Below are 21,220 nucleotides of genomic sequence, written 5' to 3' on the forward strand. Positions count from 1 at the left end.
CCCATAGTTCAAATAGCACGTGAGCATGTGCATGCACACACAGACACACACACACACACACACACACAGGCTATCAATGTATACAACATAACATGCTCAGAGCTTTCAAAGAAAATTATTTTAATCAGAGGAATAAGTCAACAATCTGCCTATTAACCACAAACAAAATCCTATTCTACGTATGAACCGAGTCATTATCACATCTGTAAGCCTCCTGAAAAGCACATTCAGGCTTCAGAACTTTCCGTTCAGCCGCTCTCTAAAGCCAAGCACTGCCTTCTCGTCTGAATATTTCTGCTTTGGATGACTGTGCTGCTGCTGCGATGTGAATGATGTTAATGAGTTTCTCAGGAAGAAAACGCTCTGAGGTTGGGGTGCACTTGGAAGTGTCCTTCCCAGCTAACCCTGTGCCCTGGTCTGGAGGGGTCAGAGGCAAGGCCTCCCTGCGCTGATCAAAGTACAGCTCCCTCAGCTTGCGTGCTGAGCAGCAGATTTGCAACTACTCCCTGCCAAAGCAAGTGTTACTGCAGGCTTTGTCTTCAAGACTTTAATGTGAGGCAGCTGCTCAGGAATTGTGTGAAGACAACAGTTTTCAGTAACAGGGATGTACAGATGAAAATTTGCTTTGTCTGTAAATATAGTGGAAGCCCAATGTAGCAAACTCTGCTTCACAAATCTGAACAATCCCAGCCACTGGTGTGGGCTCCTGAACTAGTAGTAATGACACCGACTAAGATGCCCACCTCCCGCATCTCAGTGCCTGGCTTCAATCCTCTGATCAGGCTCCTGACTCCAGGTTCCCCCTAGGGCCTACTCTGGGAAGCAGCCATGATGGCTCAAGTAATTGGGTTCCTGCTACCCACATAGGGGATCTGAATTGAGTTCATGACTCTCAGCTTTGGCCTAACCCCATTCCTAGCTATTTGAGGGTATTTGGGGACTGAACTAGCAGATGGAGAAATTGCTTCCCCCAGACCTCTGTCCCTTTTTGTTCTTGCTGTCTCTGACTCTCAAAAAACTAAATAAATAAAATCCCAGCCACTGTTACAATTACCAGGTCCAAGCCCACTTTCTGTTGGTGGTGGTCATTTAATAATATCTGACTTCCTTCTTCGAATTTATAATGCATTTACCAAGCCTTTAAGCTTAGTAACAAACCTACTTGAGGACGATCCAGACCAGCTCACGAGAATGACTGGATCTGGGCCATTTTATATAAACGAAGGATCATCTGACTTCATGGATCGTCAGGGGAAATATCATAGGAAGGGAGAGAGAAGGAAAAAATTAAATACTTTGGCAATGGCTTGGCTCCTGTCTTTAGACAAAGACATCATGATACAAGTTCTCACCAGTTCCATGAGTGGCCTTTGTTCATTAATTAAATGTGTTTCACACACATTATTTCATTTAATTATCAAAACAGTACTGTGTTGTAGGTTTGTCAATGACCCTACTGTGCAGAAAAGGAAGAGGCAATTGATGAAATTTTAGAGAATGACATGAGATGCACATTCACCATGTGATATTGGGGGAAGAATCTTCTACTTAGCTTGCCTGTGTTGCACCCATGGACTGCTTTTTCCTCACTTAACACAATATTCCAGAGAGTTATTCACGGCTGCTTAAGAAGTGTTCTGAACCACAAAAGATTACCACATTATAGGAACAAAAAGGTTAAAAGTTACCCAAATGAGAAAAACATTCCTAAGTGTCTCTCTAACCTATGAAAGTACATTTTCCCTAACTTAACTCCAAGGTGTAATATTTTCTCCTGGAAGAGAAAGCTATCAAACCGAAAGTAAGGAAAACGGAATGTCAGATAAATGAATCTAGTAAATGTCACCAATTATAAATTACAATTGAAATCTCTGGTGAGTCGAGAGCAGTTTTTAAAAGGGTTGGAATGGGGTGGTGGCCAACTGTACTGTGGTTAAGATGCCATTTGGAATGCCTACGTCCCATACTGGAGCACGAGTTTGATTCCTCACTCTATTCCAGATTTCAGCTTCCTGCTAATAATGTTCACCCAGGGAAGCAGCAGGTGATGGCTCACGGCACTTGGATCCCTGCCACCACACAGGAAATGCAGACTGCGTTCCTGGCTCCTGGCTTTTACCCGGCCCAGCCCCAGCTGTTGCAGGCGTTTGGGGTGTGAATGAGCAGGTGGGAGTTCTGTCTCCCTCCGCATCTCTCTCCCCTTTTTCGAATAAATTTTTTTTCAAAAAGGGTGACACGGGATGGGTATTTAACCTAGTGCTTAAGATGCTCACATCCCACATTGGAGTACCTGGGGTTCAATTCCTGGCTCCAGCTCCTCACTCCAACCTTCAGCTAATGCAGACTCGGGAGTCAGCAGTGAAGCATCAAACAACTGGGTTCCTACCACCCACGTGGAAAACCCGGATGGAGTTCCTGGCTCCCGAATGCCACCTGATCCAGCCCCAGCCACTGCGGGAACTGGGAAGTGAGCCAGTAAATGAGATATCTTTCTCTCCTTCACTCCCCCACCCCACCTGTCTCTCTATCTGCCTCTCAAATAAATAACTGAAAAATTGTGAGGCAGATTCTGTAAGTTGAGTCTTCCATATTCAAGATAAGTTATACTAATGCTCTTATCGGAAAGCCATGAAGAACCCAGCGCTGGAGAGTCAGTGGTTTGCGTCTTTAGGCAAGGACTTCCATGCATCTTAAATACTTGAATATACTTCAATCAGCCTTGAAGTCTGGACCTTCACTCTCCAGCAGTGTTATTACGTCACTTGTCTTTGCTCCCCATATTGCTGTACTTCCACATGCCTTTGTTAACATAGAGACTTTCTCTCTTGCACTTTGTCGTGAGAACGTCAGCAGTCTCTCCTCGCCGCTATCACATGCCTCTCCAGGATGCTCTCTTGATTTCCTATCCCTGAAAGGCCTGTGGACCTGGGAGTCAGACTACCACGTGAAAAGCATTCACTCAAGAGGCGTTTCTGGAGGCCCTTCCGCCTATCATCAGTGCTGCCAACTCGAGATCCACCAATCAGAGAACGCGGAGGGAGGGATTCCACACCGGACAGGACGACAGACAGGAACGCAGGTACGGCAGGCTGCCGTAAAGCACGGAAGGTCGGGAGACTAGGAAGGGCTCCCGGCAGGGAGACTGGAGCTGGGTTTTGAGGATTATATACAGTTTTATTAAGCAAAAAAGGGAAGAGTAAGGGCATTTCAGGCACAGAAGGAAAGAACATGAGAAAAGACATGAAGTACTAAGGGGATTTGATGGATTTAGGAAAAGTAGACAATTAAGGATTATGAGTCAAGAAAGTCAAGACTTTCTGTGAAGTAAACTTTGAGTCACAGCCAAAAGGCTTGCGGGGTGAGGAGGTTACTAAATGGACTTCCTGACATCTAATTTGGGTCTGCAGAGGCCTGTTTTCTTACTTTATGCTTAGACCTGTTTGAAACGACCAAATAACGGAGTGATCAGTAGGCTAGCAGTCGCTGCCACACGGGGCTACTTTGAATTGTAATTTTTCCCACTAACCAACCTCGGTTTACTTGCAAGTACATTTGCAGTTTAATTATAACATGTACATACTTAAATATAACTGCAGCTCACCAGACCTTGAGTTCCCCCAGGGTGTGGACTTGTGCTTCCTGCATTGTGGGTTTCCCAGCAGATCCCCAAACTCATCAGTTTGCTGACTGACTAAACACACACATCACATGTACACAGCTCTTTACAATGTACGAGTCATACTCCCGTTTACAACCTTCTTTTATCCAACGGGTACAACACACATGAAAGCAGTCACTATTTTATCTAAACCAGGAAGCACTGCCCAGTGCCCATTTCCTCCGTCTCTCCTGGCCATGGCCTTTGTGCTGTGGTGGCAGCCTTGAAGGGCACTGTGCACATCCCTACTCTCGAACTGCCAGCAGCTTATCCCATAAGCAGTCATGCTGATTCTTCTCCACACTAAAGGACTTGTACAAATCAACAGTCCAACATCAGTGGTATTAGTGATTTTGCTTTTTAGATTATGCCATCTGTTACATCTGGTTTATGTGCATCATAGAGTGATCTGAACCGGCAAGCAATGCAAAATTGCAGTCATCATTCTAGCGTCTACAGCACCACTTGGAGGTCTTGCACCACACTCACTGCTTCTTTCTCCTCCCTCCCTGCTGAAGGCATCTTTCAGTAGGTCTGGGGTGCGCTCAATCATTTGCACTTTGAACAAGTCCTCAGGTGATGCTGAGGTTGCTGGCCCAAGGCCTGCACCTTGAGAACCACTAATCAGAAAATCACCTTATTGAAATTGCATAAGAAAATATAATAACCCCCAGCTCATTAAATAATTTATTGTAATTAAATTGGTATGTGCCTATATGTTTAACTATTTTTGGTATTTTCCCCCACATCAATCTTCAAATACAGTAAAGAAAAGTTAACTCAGATAAATTATTTTATGAAAAGTACAGATTCGCCCTCTTGCTAACTAAAATTAGTAAAAAGAAGAAAAAATACACAATACAAAAATTCTTATTATTTAGAAGTTAAATATTTCAACTTAGAACAAAGTTTTTTTGCCCAAACAGAAATAGTAACTTGCTAAAATGCTACATAAAACTTACTCATGGCTTAAATAGAGAATCAGGTCCATATTTCCAAAGGCATGGAATTTTCATTAAAGAATCAAGTTACTGGGTTCATAACCCTAGTATGTGGAAGCTCCATGCTTCCTGAGGACAAACTGGAAAACAGCTGTCCTGCTCCTCTCCTCCAAACGCTGATTTCACAGAGAAAGGCTAATATTTTATTACTGAAAATATAAACACTTCGCAACGTTTCCCATTATGGGATTCACCCTGTTTGTTCTGAAGTTCACAAAGGATAATCTCCTGGCCGGTCAGGGTGGATAGTGAAAGCGAGTGAGTTCAGTCTGGATATAAAATGCCATCTCCTGCACAAGCCACACTAAACATAGAAACTTGCATTTACATAACTGTTAAACAATCCCCCACATTACAATCAAAATCTCTATATTTAGCGGCTCATGTTGTGCTGTAGCGGGTTCAACCTCTGCCTGCAACATTGGCATCCCAAAAGGGGTACCAGCTGGAGACCTGGCTGCTCCACTTCTGACCCAGCTCCCTACTGATAGCCTGCAAAACCAACAGAAGATGGCCCAAGTGCTTGGGGCCCTGCACTCACGTGGGAGACCAGGAAGAAGCTCTGGTCTTCTGGCTTCAGCTTGGCACAGCCCTAGCTATTGCAGCCATTTGAGGAGTGAAACAGGGGGTGGAAGATCTCTTTCTCTCTGCCTCTCTCTCTCTCTCTTCCTCTCTCTTTCCCTGTCTCCCTCTGTTTCTGTAATTGCCTTCCAAATAAAAAATAAATCTTTGATAAATGTTGATGTTTATTATATGAACATGTGATATACACATATATAAATATGCTGAAAAGATGAGCGAAGATGACACAGAATCAATGCTGTGGTTTTCAAGTGTTGGTAAATTATTATGTTCACTAACTGGTATGTTCACCAGACTGTGTATTTTCAGTTCAGATACTATCCTTTGATGTTGCAGTGCCTCAGGTGGACACACAAGTACTCCCCAGATGCACGCAAAGCATAGCCAATGCTACAAAATAATAAAAACATTCTTATAATACCATGAGCTACTGAATCTTTCTCCCCTAAAAAATACCAAATGGAGGCTCAACCACAGAAAATACTATAGCAGTAAACTGCTTCCAAAATTTGCCCCTGCCCCAAATATCTTGTGAAATAATTCTAAGAAGAAAACATATCTGCAGTTATCTAAGGAGGCCAGAATTTTAAAGAATTGTAAGGAATTCCTACTCCTCATGCGTGGAAATGAATCAGAGGAGGAAACAGCAGCTCTGGTCAAGGACACAACATTTCACAATGAAATGCTCTCATCTGCAAAAAATGCTAAGTATTTAAGGTGATGGATATCTTAACTAGCTTGATTTAGTTATTCCACAAGGTATTCCTGAATCATAACATGACAAGGATTCTTCAGAATGTTCATGGAAAACGGAATTAAGAGATAAGTTTATTTGGGCACAAATTTTGAGATCCAATCATAGTTGTTTCATACTACATATTTCACATGGTCTTTATGAAGATTCCTCATACTTTATAGCCTGTAAATTTACACAAGTATAACTGTCAACTTACAATTCAAAAGGGGAAAAGGAGAGTAGCATGTGGCACAGTGGTTCGTTGCCACTTGGGACACCCACATCCCATATGTGACTCTGGATGGTTTGAGTCCCAGCTACACTGCTTCCAATGCAGCTTCCTATTAACGTACACTGGAAGGCAGCAGGTGATGGCCCAAGTACCTGAGCTCCTACTACCCATGTGGGAGACCTGGACTGAGTTCCAGGCTCCTGGCTTTGGCCTGGCCCAGTCCTGGCTCTCGCCAGGATTTGGGGAGTGAACCAGCAGGTGGCAGCTTGTTCTATGTCTGCCTCTCTCTATCTCTCTGTCCCTACGTGTGCCCGCCCACCTTTCACAGAGAAATGGAATTGAAAGGGGGAAGAAATCGCAATTAGATTTGACAGCGGTGTTCCTCTGAGCATTTCCTCAGCTCACAATGGAACAACCACCAGGGCTGAGCCCGCATGGGGCCACCATCTACAGACGTGGAAAACGAAGGTGAGAATCGAAGTAGAAGCCCACATGAGAGGACTCCCGCCTTCAAAGGTATTGTCATACACTGTCCTAAGAGGAACTCCGTGTCTCATAAAAAAGGAAGCAAATGAGACTTTAATGAAGCACAAAAAGCTCCAAGATCCAAAAGCTTTTTCTCTTCTCATCTCACAAAAGGGAAAACCAAGCAGAAAAGCACCAACCACTGCCTTTGCAAGCACACGGTACCGGCGCATGCCCGTGGCTGCAGCTCCACCCAGCCCCTCCCAGCTCACGCCGTACCTTCCAGGGGTGAGCCTGCTCCCCACCTCACGCCATGCCGTTACCAACGGGCTTCTGGTTAGATCAGCACAGCGGAAGGTGGCTGGACACTAAGGGTCCATGAAGGGGAAACCCGAAGCTGCGACAACCCCTTTCTCGGCCTCCTGTGGGGTCTCTAGTAATGGCGGCGTCTTCCCTGGGGTCCACATACATTGTTTCCAATTCAGAAGTATACCTAAATATTTCAGAATCTCCATGGATCCAGTTAACCCAACAAGTACTAAGGTGGGATTTAATCAGGGTCTCCCCATCGTTTAATCCGCCAAGCTACTAAGCACACACCTGTCGAACTGGTAGCTGACCGGGCCCTGTCTGCACAGGAACCAACAGCACCATGAACAGCTAGGAGACATCAACGCTTTGCAGGGACCAGCGCACACTTCTCCTGTGAAACACAGATGGAAACCGCACCTGTAAACCTGAGCTTCAGTTTCCCCACCTGAAACAGGCATTGACTGTACTGATTTGATTGACAAATGTCCAAAATGGCTTAATTAGGGACTCTGATGGGGGGGAGGGGACTGCTATCTAAATAGTAGGTACCGCTTCCTGTGGAACAATTTAAACAACGATGCCAAATACAAAAATGCTCCATACAGAGGTTTTCCTAGGAGGCTTTTCCCCTGAGAGAGTTGTAAACCTGCTTAATATCCCCAAGACCAGCATCCTGATGCCATCACTGATAGTATGTTTCACCTTGGGGGCATTATTTCATTGCTACTTAAGCCTGAGTTCCCACATCTATAACATGACTTAAAAACTGGAGCTACCTCATGAGATATTCTGCAAATTAAACCAGATAGTCTGTCTAAAGTGAACGGCACAGTAAGTAATCGAGAAGTGGTCACTGGTTGTGTGTCAGCCACAACTTCCTGCCAGCATCTGGAAAAGTCAGAGTGAGAAAAAGTTACTCCCCTGCTTATCATGTCATTAAAATGACGATAACAATACATTATCAACTTCAAATATCCATAGACCATGCACGAATCCTGTTTTCAGCCTCAACTTCTCATCATTGAATACCAGCGTTACCAAATGGGCTTCCAGACCAAGGAAAGCTAAAATTAGTTCAAAGGGGAAAGCACAAGGAAATCCATAAGCAGAGGAATAATGCAAGAAGCCGGAGGTTCTGACAAACACCAGGACCTCAGAAACCATTTGACCCAGCCCCTAAAGCCCCAAAGAAGGCTGAAGCAAGAGCCTTTCCAACCCCGCCCAGACCTATTGTGCACAACACCATCCGTGAAATTCAAGTTGGATTTTCAGCCCATCATCTGAGAATCTGGAGTTTCTCATTCAGAACCTACTTATCTTTGTCTTCTATGAGATATTTCCTATTCTCTTTCAGTCACTTTATTAAATATCCAGTACATAGCTGCCTAGGGCTTTTTTAGATAAAACTGATGCAAACAGTTTTAAGAAAAGAAAAACACAGTCCTGGAACTATGAAAGCAATTACTTCTATTTTATATCTCACAAACAATAGCATTTATGTCAATGGAAAATTTATGTTCGCTAACATTTATTTCCCTGTCCTACTAGAGAATCTTCCAAGAAAGGGTAGGAAAGAAAGAAAACATATAAAATGGAAAGGATTATGACTTGGTACAAGGATATATCATAATTTAGCTTAGCGGATATACAGGTAATTAAATAAAAAATATATTTATAAGCTAAAATGAAATGCCCTCTAAATAGTCTAAATTATCAGCCTAAGTTTCAATCCACGGAGAGTAAGAAGAGCTGAAGATATTACCTCCCCCCACCCTTAATATCATAGCCATCTGGTTCTATCACAGAGATCCTAAGTAGCTGTGTTTATCATTTAGAGACACAGAGCAAGAGCCTGGACATCTCTAGTGGTTTGTCCAAGGAATAGGTGAGGCGGTGAAGCTGTCCAAAGGAAGACTTTCTCATACTTACTCATCTTGGACAGCATCTCAGAAAGCTCTCCCTGAGGCCAGGAGTGGAGATTCAACGCCCAGCATTTGATGTTAAACTAATCAAGCGCACAAGAGGCAGGGCGTGCTTTTAAAATTCAGAGGAAGGAAAGGGACAGAAGGCACCTGGCAGGAACACCCCCACTTCCCCGCACCCCTGCAAAATGAGATGCCTCTGCCCCTTCACTTAAACACAACCAACCTACTTCATTATCCAGCACTCTTATCTCCGGAAAAGACAGCCTTTTGTGGCTATTTCTCTTGGGTGACAAATGATACCTCTAACTCTTTTCCTTTGTCGGGGGGAAAGCTTCAAAAATATTACCTGATGTCTTCAACATCTTTTCCTACTCTGACACATGGAAAATTGGGCATCTCAACTCAGTTGTCGCCATCTAACACTTTACAATGAAACCAAGGACCACAAAAATAATCACATTTTGTATTTGCACACACTGGTTCACAGCATACAAAGGCTTTTATTTACACTCACGGTATCATCTGCTCCTCATCACAAGCTAGATGAGAAAAGTGTTATCCTTATTCATGTGCATACAGAAAACTAAGCATAAGCAAAATAGTTGTTCATATTGACTCCACGCACATGAATGGGTGAAAGGAGACAAGGGTGGGAAATGGTTGGTTAAAATTTTCACACAAAGTCCTACAGCTATGAAGTGATAGAATTTAAATTCCTTCCAGAACTTCTGACTCTGGATTTTGTATATACAAATTGGCAAATGTTCAAATCTGAAATGTGACTTATGGAGATGAGCAATTCCAATGCATATGACTAAAAAGTACTAAACATTTTCATAGATGGAAAAAAACATTAGAAATTTCATATTTAAACTATCTATAACTAAAGACAGTGTTAGCCATCACAAAACACACCAAATGCCGGAGTAAGGGAAAAGGTTTATTGGGGAACACCCAACAGACTGGAGGGGTGGGGTGGTGAAGGAAAAAGAGGGAGAAAGAGAGTATAAGAGAGAGAGAGAGAGACAGAGGAGAGGAGATAGTGAGGAGAGAAGATAGAGCAGAGACCAGCCAAGAGAGCAGGAGAGAAGCCAAGAGAGCACGTGTTCAGGAACGGGTCCTTTTAAAACATTGCCAGAGGGCGGGCAGGGAAGCAGGAAGAGCGAATCCCATTAGGATGGGGGTGGACTTGACAACAGAGGTTGGGCCATGTGGCCACCTGGCTTCCAGCAATGGCGGCGGGGGCTAGAGCTTGGGATGTAAATCAGGGTATAGATCGCACCATAGATAAAACTGTGCCAGTTTCCTAACAGTAAATGTATAAACCCAACATCTAGTAGAGACTATGGGAAAAGATCCTAAAGCACAAAATAATTGTATATTTTTCCTTATAATATAAGATTGTACAATATGTGTATTTTATAATATAAGATTGTACAACTAATATGTATCTATTCAATATGTAAAGTAGTTAATTGGTAAAATGAAACATGACACAATACAAGACCAAATCATTCAACGAGGTACAGGAAAAACACTTTTCCTCAGTCCATTTTCTTATTTCCTTCCAAACTTTCTGTACACATTAACGAGTATGTTTTGGGGTTTTTGGTTTTACTTTTGTATTTATACAAATGGCAGCTTTTTTTTTTTTCATTAAGAATACCTGCTTTTTTCCATTCAAAAATATATCTTGGCATTTTTCTAAGTCAAACTATGTAGATTTATGTTGTTAAAAACTAATATAGGAAGCAATCCAAGATGGCTGGATAGGGGAAAGAGAAGTTGGTTTTGACCACAGAAGATACCAGAAGAACAAGGGTGGAACCACACTCCCAGGGAATGGTGGGAGAGAAGCTTTCTGTGGAAAGTCTAGAGATTGCTCAAAGTCCCAGCAGAAAAGCAAATACCCTAGGTTCTCACTGATATGTGGACTCTGAAACAGTTGATCTCCAGGCATTGGCATTTGGCTCAGTGGTGAAGAAGACTGCTTGGGATGTCTGCATCTCAAATTGGAGTCCCTCGGTTCAAGTCGCCTATCTCAGCTTCCTATGCAGCTCCCAGCTAATGCACACCCTGGGAAGCAGCAGATGATGTCTCAAGTATTTGGGCTCTTGGCACTCATGTGGAAGACCTGGAATAAATTTGAGCCTCCTGGTTTGGGCCTGGCCCAACTCCACCTGTTGTGAGCATTTGGGGAGTGAACCAGCAGATGGAAGATCTCTCTCTCTCTCTCTCTCTCTTCCCTAAAAAATACATTACTTAATTACTTTTTAAAGTTTACTTCAGGGGCCGGCGCTGTGGCGCAGTGGGTTAAAGCCCTGGCCTAAAGTGCTGGCATCCCATGTGGGCGCTGGTTCTAATCCTGGCTGCTCCTCTTCCGATCCAGCTCTCTGCTATGGCCTGGGAAAGCAGTGGAAGATGGCCCAAGTCCTTGGGCCCCTGCATCCATGTGGGAGACCCAGGGGAAGCTCCTGGCACCTGGCTTCAAATCGGCACAGCTCTGGCCATTGTAGCCAACTGGGGACTGAACCAGCAGATGGAAGACCTCTCGTTGTCTCTACCTCTCTCTGTAACTCTTTCAAATAAATAAAATAAATCTTTAAAAAGAATAAAGTTGACTTCATAAGAGAGAGAGGAATAATGGTAATTAGGAGCTGCAGAGAGTATGGAGGAAGGCTGATGGGAGAATTTTGTATCACAGTTAGATATGAGGAATAAATTATGGTATTCTACTACACAGTAACCTGATCAGAATCAGTATTAATGTATTATATATTTGAAGAATCTGAAAACAAGATTTTAAATCTTTAATCACAAAGAAACAATAAATGTGTGAGTTGATAAATATGCTGATTTGATTGTAAAACAACGTATACATGTGTCAAAGCATCACGTTGTATCCCACAAATATGTAGTAGTATGTGTTGATTAAAATAAAATAAAACTAGAAAAAATTATTTCAAAGTTAATAGCTGCTTCAGAGTCTTGTAATAATTGTTGAGGATTGTCTTAGAGATGCTTAACTGTATCATTAAGCAGTCAATTGTTCACGGGGTGGGGGGAGGAGGGGGAACTTGGTATTTAACATGCATTTGTGATAATTTGCATTTGTGTTTCTGACTACTTAAATAATAAGCAGTGATTTCCATGTATCTGTCATATAGGCATTGAAATATGCAGTTGGCTAAAAGGCCTTCCTAACAACTTGAGATTATAATATACATTCTACTCTGTTGCCACATTTTTCTCCTCCTATAATTAAATTTTTAAGAAGACAGGAGTTATCAAATATTTGTCAACAAATTAGATATTTTCAAAAATAATAATCTAGCCGGCACCACGGCTCACTGGGCTAATCCTCTGCCTACGGCGCCAGCACACCAGGTTCTAGTTCCAGTTGGGGTGCCAGATTCTGTCCCGGTTGCTCCTCTTCCAGTCCAGCTCTCTGCTGTGGCCCAGGAGAGCAGTGGAGGATGGCCCAAGTGCTTGGGCCCTGCACCCGTATGGGAGACCAGGAGAAGCACCTGGCTCCTGGCTTCAGATCAGCGCAGCGCTGGCCGTGGCGGCCATTTTGGGGGTGAACCAATGGAAAAGGAAGACCTTTCTCTCTATCTCTCTCTCACTGTCCACTCTTCCTGTCAAAAAATAAAAATAAAAAAAAATTTTTTAAAAATAAAACTAATTATCTTATAACTTGCCCTATTTACTGATACCAAGTTATATCCTCTAGAATAATCATACAGGCCTAGTTATCATTATTGTTATGTCCCTAAACTGAATGTATGTTGACTTCCGTAATACACAGCCTCACTTGCCCTGACATTGTCCTGTGCCCAGGAAAACGGCACATGTTTCACTACAGTTAAGGTTTTACATATATTCAGCGGATAGAACTTGTGGGTTTTGTTTCCTTTGAGTTGGTTTTTGTCATTCACTTTATTTGCTTTTAGATTTATTCATTCCTTTTTGATTGCTGAATCGTTTTTCTTTAAATGGCTATACCACAAATTGTGGTACCCATTCACTTGTTGATGGATATTTAGGTTGTTTCCAAAGTGGAAACAGGGGCCAGTGCTGTGACACAGCAAGTTAAACCCCCAGCATGCAACACCAGCATCCCATACGGGCGCTGGTTCGAGCCCCAGCTGCTCCTCTTCCAATCCCATTCTCTGCTATGGCCTGGGAAAGCAGTGGAAGATGCCCAAGTCCTTGGGCCCCTGCCCCTGTGTGGGGGACCCAGAAGAAGATCCTAGCTCCTGGCTTCGGATCAGCTCAGCTCTGGCCATTGTGGTCATTCGGGGAGTGAACCAACAGAATGGAAGACCTCTCTCTGTCTCTCTGGCTCTACCTCTCTCTGTAACTCTATATTGCAAATAAATAAAATAAATCTTTTTTTAAAAGTGGGGGGAAAAGGAAAGTCTACAGAAAGCAGAGAGATGCCGTGGAGCAGTGGAGACTGTACAGTAACACAGAAGCCAGCAGGACACCATCAGCAGCTTCTCAGCCGGTGGGGCCACCATCTTCTCGGACCAATGTGAGAGGAACCTGCAGCAGTCCAGGCACTTCCAGTGACCTTGTCTGAGGGGGACCTCACCATCCCCACTGACTTTGAGTGAGGCCTGAAGAACTGGCAGGAAGTAGGGTGCACATCGTTCCGCACCCTCCCCCCCCAACCAACCTCTGTCAGGCAGACAGTGGCTCTGGGAACAGGGCAGCTCTCACCATGGATGGAGAGGCTCACTGCACAGGGAGTGAATCCCCTGCACCCTGTGACCCTGAGAATCCCGTGACTGTGCGGTAGACAAGGTATCTGAGAAGGGCATACAGTGTGGCTGGGTCTCTGTGTAACCACTGGTTCCAACTCCAGAAGCTAGGCACTACCTGCATACTGGGGAGGGTCATGGTGGGTGGCTCCATGCTCACACTATGGAGTGCACAGATCCTTCGTGTGGTTTCCACGGCTAAATAGGTATTGTACACAGGCACCATGGGCTCACCTGAGGTAGTTGGTTCACCTTGGCAGAGAGGGACTGGGGTCGAGAACACGCCAGCCAGCATGATCATACAGTCCACACTTCTGATGACAGAGGAGATCTACAATACCCAATGTGGACATCGCTCTGCCCCTTGCCCCACCCTCAAGCTCTGGCCTGAGCTCCCCGGCCCCTCCCAGCACATGGTCCAGGTAACTGCTGAAGGAGGAGGTATTCCAGTAAGCCATGGAGGCAAATCTCAAAGAGCAAAGCCTTCAACGGAGATATCAACAAGTGTTTATTCAGAGGTATAAAAACAAAGGCAGAAATACAAAAAACACGAACAAGGAAGACAGTATGATGCTGCAAAAGGAACACAACAATACTTCAAAATCACACGAAGATGAGGATGCTGACAGCATGCCTGAAAAGGAATTCACATGAATGAGCATCAAATTACTCAAAAACACAGAGAAGGAAATCTATGAGTTTAAAAAATTTGTAAATTTCATGGATGAGATACTGCTCTGGGGGATAGAGATACTGAAGAAAAATCAAACTGAAATTTAGAAGTGAAAAATTCAATATATCAAAATAAAATACAGCAGAAAGTCTTAACAGAATAGACAGTGAGGCAGAAGAAAGAACATCTGAACTAGAGGACAAACTTTGGAAAATCTGTGAGACAAAAAAAAGAAGAAATTAGAAAACTAAATCTGTGTTCAAGATCTATGAAATACCATCAAACAACCAAATATATATATATATGTATGTACGTATGTACATGTTCTAGGAGTTCCTGAATGCATGGAAACAGAATGGCTTAGAAGACTTATTCCGTGACATAGCAGCAGACGATGTCCCTAATTTAGAGAAAGACATGGACATCCAAATACAAGAAGTGCATAGAACCCCTAACAGAAATGAACAGAAAAGATCTTGAACACAACACATTGTAATCAAACTTTCAAAAATAAAACATAAAGAATAAATCTCAAAATGTGCAAGAGAGAAACATAAAGTTATCTTTAAAGGAACCCCAATTAGACTGTCAGCAGATGTCTCATAAGAACTCATACAAGCTAGGAGAGAATGCAGAGACATAATCCAAGTCCTAAAAGAAAAAAGCTGTCAAGCCAGAATACTGTACCCATTGAAGCTCTCATTTATAAATGAAGGTGGAATGAAGACCATCCAAAACAAACAGAAATTGGAAGAAATTTTACCATCTGGACAGCATTACAAATTATACTTAAGAATGTGCTACACACGGAAACAGAGAAACATAATCAACATTGTGGAAAAATATAAAGGCAGAAAACCTCCTAGTAAAACTGCAATGGAGCTGCTGACCGAGCCTGCTGCTTTCCTGCTACTGCTGGGCTTGCCAGCTTCCCCCCACAAGACGGAGAGGGCGGCCCGGCTGTGGATGGTCAGATAGTTCCCATCTCCTGCCGCCAATCCCTGGCCCCAACCAGCACAGAGCAGACAGCGGCGGCAGCAGCAGCAGGCAAGGAGGAAGATGGCCGGACGGCTGCAGGCCTGTGTGGTGGACTGTGGCATGGGGTATACAAAACCAGGATATGCTGGAAATACAGAACCACAGTTTATCTTCCTTTCTGGTATTGCTATTAAGGAGTCAGCAGAAGTGGGTGATCAAGCTCAAAGGAGGGTGATGAAAGGTGTTGATGACCTAGACTGATGTTGAAGCTGATTTCTTCTGAGAGGATTCGTTCTGAGAGGAGGAGCGTTGTGGGGGCAAGAGGCGCGGAGTCACCACACAGACCCTGGGAGTCGGATGAAAGCAGGCCTGAGGCAAGCAGCCTGCAGATTCGTTTATTTCAGTTGCTACAGCTGCTTATATAGCCAAGGCAGCCAATCTGGTCAAGGGGCAGTCTATGCCCTAACCAATCACAGCCTGTTGCCAGGCAGTTTCCAAAGCCATCCAACTGACTGTTGCCAGTCAGGCTCTGTTGCCAGGCAGTTTCTGAAATCATCCAATCACAGCTTGTTGTCATTCAGGCTCTGTTGTCATGTGGTTTCCAAAGCCATCCAATCACAGGCTGTTGCCAGGCAGTTTCTGTTGTCAGCAGCCATCTTGGCTTGACCTTCTCACCTCAGCAGCCATCTTGGCATGACTTTTTCACCTTCTTATTCCACCACAGACTTCTTCATTGGTGATGAAGCAATAGAAAAACCTGCATATGCAACAAAGTGGCCAATTCGTCATGATGTAGTTGAAGATTGGGATTTGATGGAAAGGTTTATGGAACAAGTGATCTTTAAATATTTAAGGGCAGAACCTGAAGACCCCTATTTTATATTGACTGAAGCTCCATGGAATACTCCAGAAAACAGGGAATATGCTGCTGAAATGATGCTTGAGTCTTTCAGTGTCCCAGGCTTGTACATTGCTGTATGGGCTGTTCTTGCCTTAGCGGCATCCTGGACCTCAAGACAAGTAGAATGAACACTAACTGGTATGGTAATAGACAGTGGAGACAGTGTCACTCATGTCATTCCTGTGGCTGAAGGGTATGTGATTGGCAGCTGTATTAAACACATTCCAATCGCAGGACGAGATATAACATCCTTTATTCAACAACTGCTGAGAGACGGAGAAGTAGGAACAATCCCTGGAAATTGCTAAGGCAGTAAAGGGGCCCTATAGTTATGTCTGCCCAGATTTAGTAAAGGAATTTAACAAGTATGACACAGATGGGTCAAAGTGGACTAAGCAGTGTACTGGAATCAATGCTATCTCTAAGAAAAAATTTTTCATTGATATTGGCTATGAGAGATTCCTGGGATCTGAAATCCTTTTTCATCCAAGAGTTTGCTAATCCAGACTTTACACAACCTATCTCAGAAGTTGTAGATGAAGTAATTCAGAATTGTCTTATTGATGTCAGACATCCTCTAAGAATATTGTCCTCTCTGGAGGTTCAACCGTGTTCAGGATCTTTTCAAATAAATGAAATAATTTTTTTAAAAAAGTTAAGAGTAAATATTAGTTTGTATTTAGAGTAAATTTGGATATTTAACATTTTATTAGTCATTTATGTGAATTTGAATTCTCTATATGGAAGTAAAGAAACAATATATCTTATAGTAGTAATAGCAGCAGTATTAGTATCAAAGTTTTTTTTTCATTAATTTGGAAAAGTGTTTCATGAACATTGTAAATAATTATTTAGTCAGTATCGAGTAGATGATGAACATAGGTTTTTCTCCCACCATCACCTATCTCATTTTCTCATCATTATATACACTATTAGGAATGTCTCATGTGTCCTAGTCATTTTCTTTGCATATAGAAATAAATAGTGCTTCCATATTTTACATAAATAGGAACTTATTGCACATGGTAGTCTATACTTTGCTTTTTCAAAGAACTTTTGGTACAGAAGTACCTTGATAAGCAGTAAAGATTTCATTCTCTTGGCCCAATAAAATATTGTTAGCATTGTGTATAAGTACATCTTTTCCACTCTGGATGGCTGAGTTATAAATGAATAAGCTAGAAAGACAGGTTATAAAGTTGTTTGATTACAGCCTCGGGCATATTTGTATGAAGTTGTGCTTTACTATTTGATATGAAAGTATGAAGGGCAAAAACCTTCAAGGGGGTTATCAAAGAAGGATGTACTTTTCTCTGAAGGGAGGCGAGAACTTCCACTATGCATACAGCCCTGTCTAAATACCAATGGAGTTTGCGGACTCAAAAGGCTTCCAGAGCTTTGGTAGCTCATGTCAAGAGCCTCAGGTGGTCATCAAAAATAAGAGTGTCAGTTGTTAAACCAACAACAGGAGTCACTGTGCACTTACTCCCCACGTTGGCCCTCTGTCCTTAATGAGGTGTACTGTGAGAATTAATGGTAAAACCTGTCTTCAAACAGTATTTTATACTTTGTGTGTCTATGTGGTTGCAAACAATGGAAATCTCTACTTAGTATAGAGTTGGTCTTCTGTATATAAAGTGAATTAAAAACAAATCTTAATGAAAAATGGAATAGGAGAGGGAGTAGGAGGTGGGATGGGAGTGCGGGTGGGAGGGCAGGAATGGGGGGAAGAAGCACTATATTCCTAAAAGCTGTACATATGAAATTTGTATTCATTAAATAAAAACCTTTAAAAAAAAGTACAATGAAAATCCAAAACAAACAACAGGAATATTTACAGAAAAAATGGCAGGACCAAGTAATTACTTATCAATAATAAACTTGAATGTAGATGGTCTAAATTCTCCAATTAAAATATACACACAGGCTGAATGGATTAAAAAACAAGATCCATATACATGATGCCAACAAGAAATATACCTCACCAACAAAGATACACACAAACTGAAAGTGAAAGGATGGAAAAAGTTATTCCATGCATATGAAAGTGAAAGTTGAGCAGGAATAGCAATCCTAATATCAGACACAATAGACTTCAACACAAAAACTGTTACAAGAGACAAGAAAGGCCATTATGTAATGAATAAGGGATCAATTCAACAGGAAGATGTGACTATAGTAAACATAAACGCACCCAATGCTAAGGCACCTGGCCATTTAAAACAAATGTTAATGGACCTAAAGAGAGAAATATACTATAATACAATAATAAAGGGAGACAGCAATACCCCATTTTCATCAATGGAGAGATCAACTAGACAAAAAAATAAAGAAATAGGGGCTTGGAATGTGGCATAGTGGGTTAAGCCACTGCCTGCAACCCCTGTATCCTATATGGACACCAGTTCGATTTTTGGCTGTTCCACTTCTGATCCACTCCCTGCTAATGTGCCTGGGAAAGCAGTCAAGGATGGCCCAAATTCTTGAGCTCCTGTACTTATGTGGGAGACCTAGAAGAAGCTCCTGGCTCCTAGCTTTGGTCTGGCCCAGCTCCAGCTGTTGCAATCATTTGGGGAGTGAACCAGTGGATATAAAATAGCTCTCTCTCTCTCTCTCTCTCTCTCTCTCTCTTTCTTTATCTTTCTCTGCACACACACACACACACAACTCTGCCTTTCAAATAAAATTAAACATGAAAAAGAGAAATCAACAAAGGAACAACAGAGCTAATCTACACTAATGACCAAATGGATCTAATTTATATCTACAGAACATTTCATCCCACAACTGCAGAATACACATTCTTTTCATCAGTGCATGGAACATTCTCTAGAATAGATCGTACTCTAGGCCATAAAACAAGTCTCAACAAATTCAAAAAAAATTGAAATCATACCACGTATCTTGTTTGACCACAATGGAATGAAGCTGAAAATTAATAACATACGAAATCCTACAACATAGGGAAACACATGGAAAATGAACAACACGCTCCTTAATGAACAGTGGGTCATAGAACAAATCAAAAGGGAAATTTGAAAATTCATAGAAATGAATGAAGATGACAATATAACATATAAGAACTTCTGGAATACAGCAAAAGCAGTGAAAAAAGGAGGGAAGGAGGGTTTATAGCAATTAGTGCCTACATCAAGAAATTGTAAAGTCATCAAATAATCTAACAATGCATCTCAAGAACCTAGAAAAAAAGAACAAACTAAACCCAAAATTAGTAGGAGAAAAAAATAATAAAAATTAGAGAAGAAATAAAATTGAAATAAAAAAATAGAAAAGATCAGTGAAATGAAAAGCTAGTTTTGTGAAAAAAATAACCAGAATTGATAAACCATTGACCCAACTAACCAAAAATAGTGATAAGACCCAAATTAATAAAACCAGAGTTTAAAAGGAGAGGTTATAATGGATATCATAGAAATAATAAGAATCACCAGGAATTACTACAAACAGCTATATGCCTACAAATTGGAAAATATAGAAGAAATGGACAGATCTCTGGACATATATAACTTACTAAAATTGAGGAACAAATACATGGAAAACCTAAATAGGCCAATAACCAAGATGGATTTGAATCAACTATAAAGAGCCTACCAATAAAGAAAACCCCAGGACTGGATGACTTCACTGCTGAAGTCTACCAGACTTTTAAAGAAGCATAAATTCCAATTCTTATTAAACTAATCAAACTAATTGAGAGGGAGCAAATCCTCTCAAACTCCTTCTGTGAGGCCAGCATCACCTTAATTCCAAAAACAGAAAAAGATACAAAAATAAAAGAGAACTATAGATCAATATCTCTGATGAACATAGATGCAAAATCCTCAACAAAATACTAGCTAATACAATCCAACAACCCATCAAAAATATCATCCACCCAGACCAAGTGGGATTTATCCCTGGTATGCATGGATGGTTCAGCATACACAAATCAATAAACATGATATATCACATTAAAACTGAAGAATAAAAACCATCTGATTCTCTCAATAGATGCAGAGGAAGCATCTGATGAAGTAAAACATCCTTTCATGAACAAAACTTAAGTAAACTGAATGTAGAAGGAACACAGGGTCCAGAGCTGTTGGCATAGCCAGTAAAGCTGCTGCCTGTGATGCTGGCATCCCAAGTAGGCACCCATTCGAGTCCTGGCTGTTCCACTTCCACTTCAGAACGCTGCTAATGTGACTGGGAAAGCACCAGAATATGGCCCAAGTACTTCAGCCCCTGTACCCAAGTGGGAGACCTGGAAGAAGCTCCTGGCTCAAGATTTCAGATCAGCCCAACTTCTGGACATTGTGGCCATTAAGGGAGTGAACCAGCAGAAGATAGATCTTTCTCTATGTCTCTCCCTCCCTTTCTCTAACTCTGCCTTTCAAGTAAATAAATAAATCTTTAAAAAACAAAAGAGAGAAAGAAAGAACATGCCTTAACACAATTAAGGCAATAATGATAAAGCCTCAGCCAGCATCATATTGAATGGGGAAAAGCTGTAAGCATTTTCACTAAGATACAGAACCAGACAAGGATGCCCACTCTCTCCACTGCTGTTCAGAAAGCTCTGGAAGTTTTAGCCAGAGCCATCATGCAAGAAAAAGAAATCAAAGGGATACAAATGAAGAGGTAATCAAATTATCCCTGTTTGCAAATGATATGATCTTATACATAGGGGAACCAAAAGACTCCACTAAAAGACTATGGGAACTCATAAAAAACAATGCCATGGCTGAGCAAGAACTTATAAGATCAATTCCATTCAAAATGGCTACAAAATAATTAAATACCTTGGGATAAATTTAATCAAGGATGTGAAAGATCTCTACAATGAAAATTACAAAACACTAAATAACCAGAAGTAGACACCAAAAAATGGAAGAAACTTCCATGTTCATGGATTGGTAGAATGAATATATCAAAATGTCCACACAAACCAAAGCAATTTAAATATTCAATGCAACCCAATCAAAATACCA

General features: G+C 41.8%; 1 protein-coding gene and 1 pseudogene across 2 annotated transcripts in view; one reads left to right on the forward strand and one right to left on the reverse strand.

The window, feature by feature from the left end:
* Positions 1 to 21,220, reverse strand: part of DCHS2 (dachsous cadherin-related 2) — a 312,281-nt gene that overhangs the window by 247,782 nt on the left and 43,279 nt on the right. The gene's annotated exons all lie outside the window — the stretch shown is intronic.
* On the forward strand, positions 15,901 to 16,865 carry LOC108178037 (actin-related protein 3 pseudogene; annotated as a pseudogene).

The sequence above is a fragment of the Oryctolagus cuniculus genome, chromosome 8, assembly GCF_964237555.1.
Source record: "Oryctolagus cuniculus chromosome 8, mOryCun1.1, whole genome shotgun sequence".
Taxonomy (NCBI): Eukaryota; Metazoa; Chordata; class Mammalia; order Lagomorpha; family Leporidae; genus Oryctolagus; species Oryctolagus cuniculus.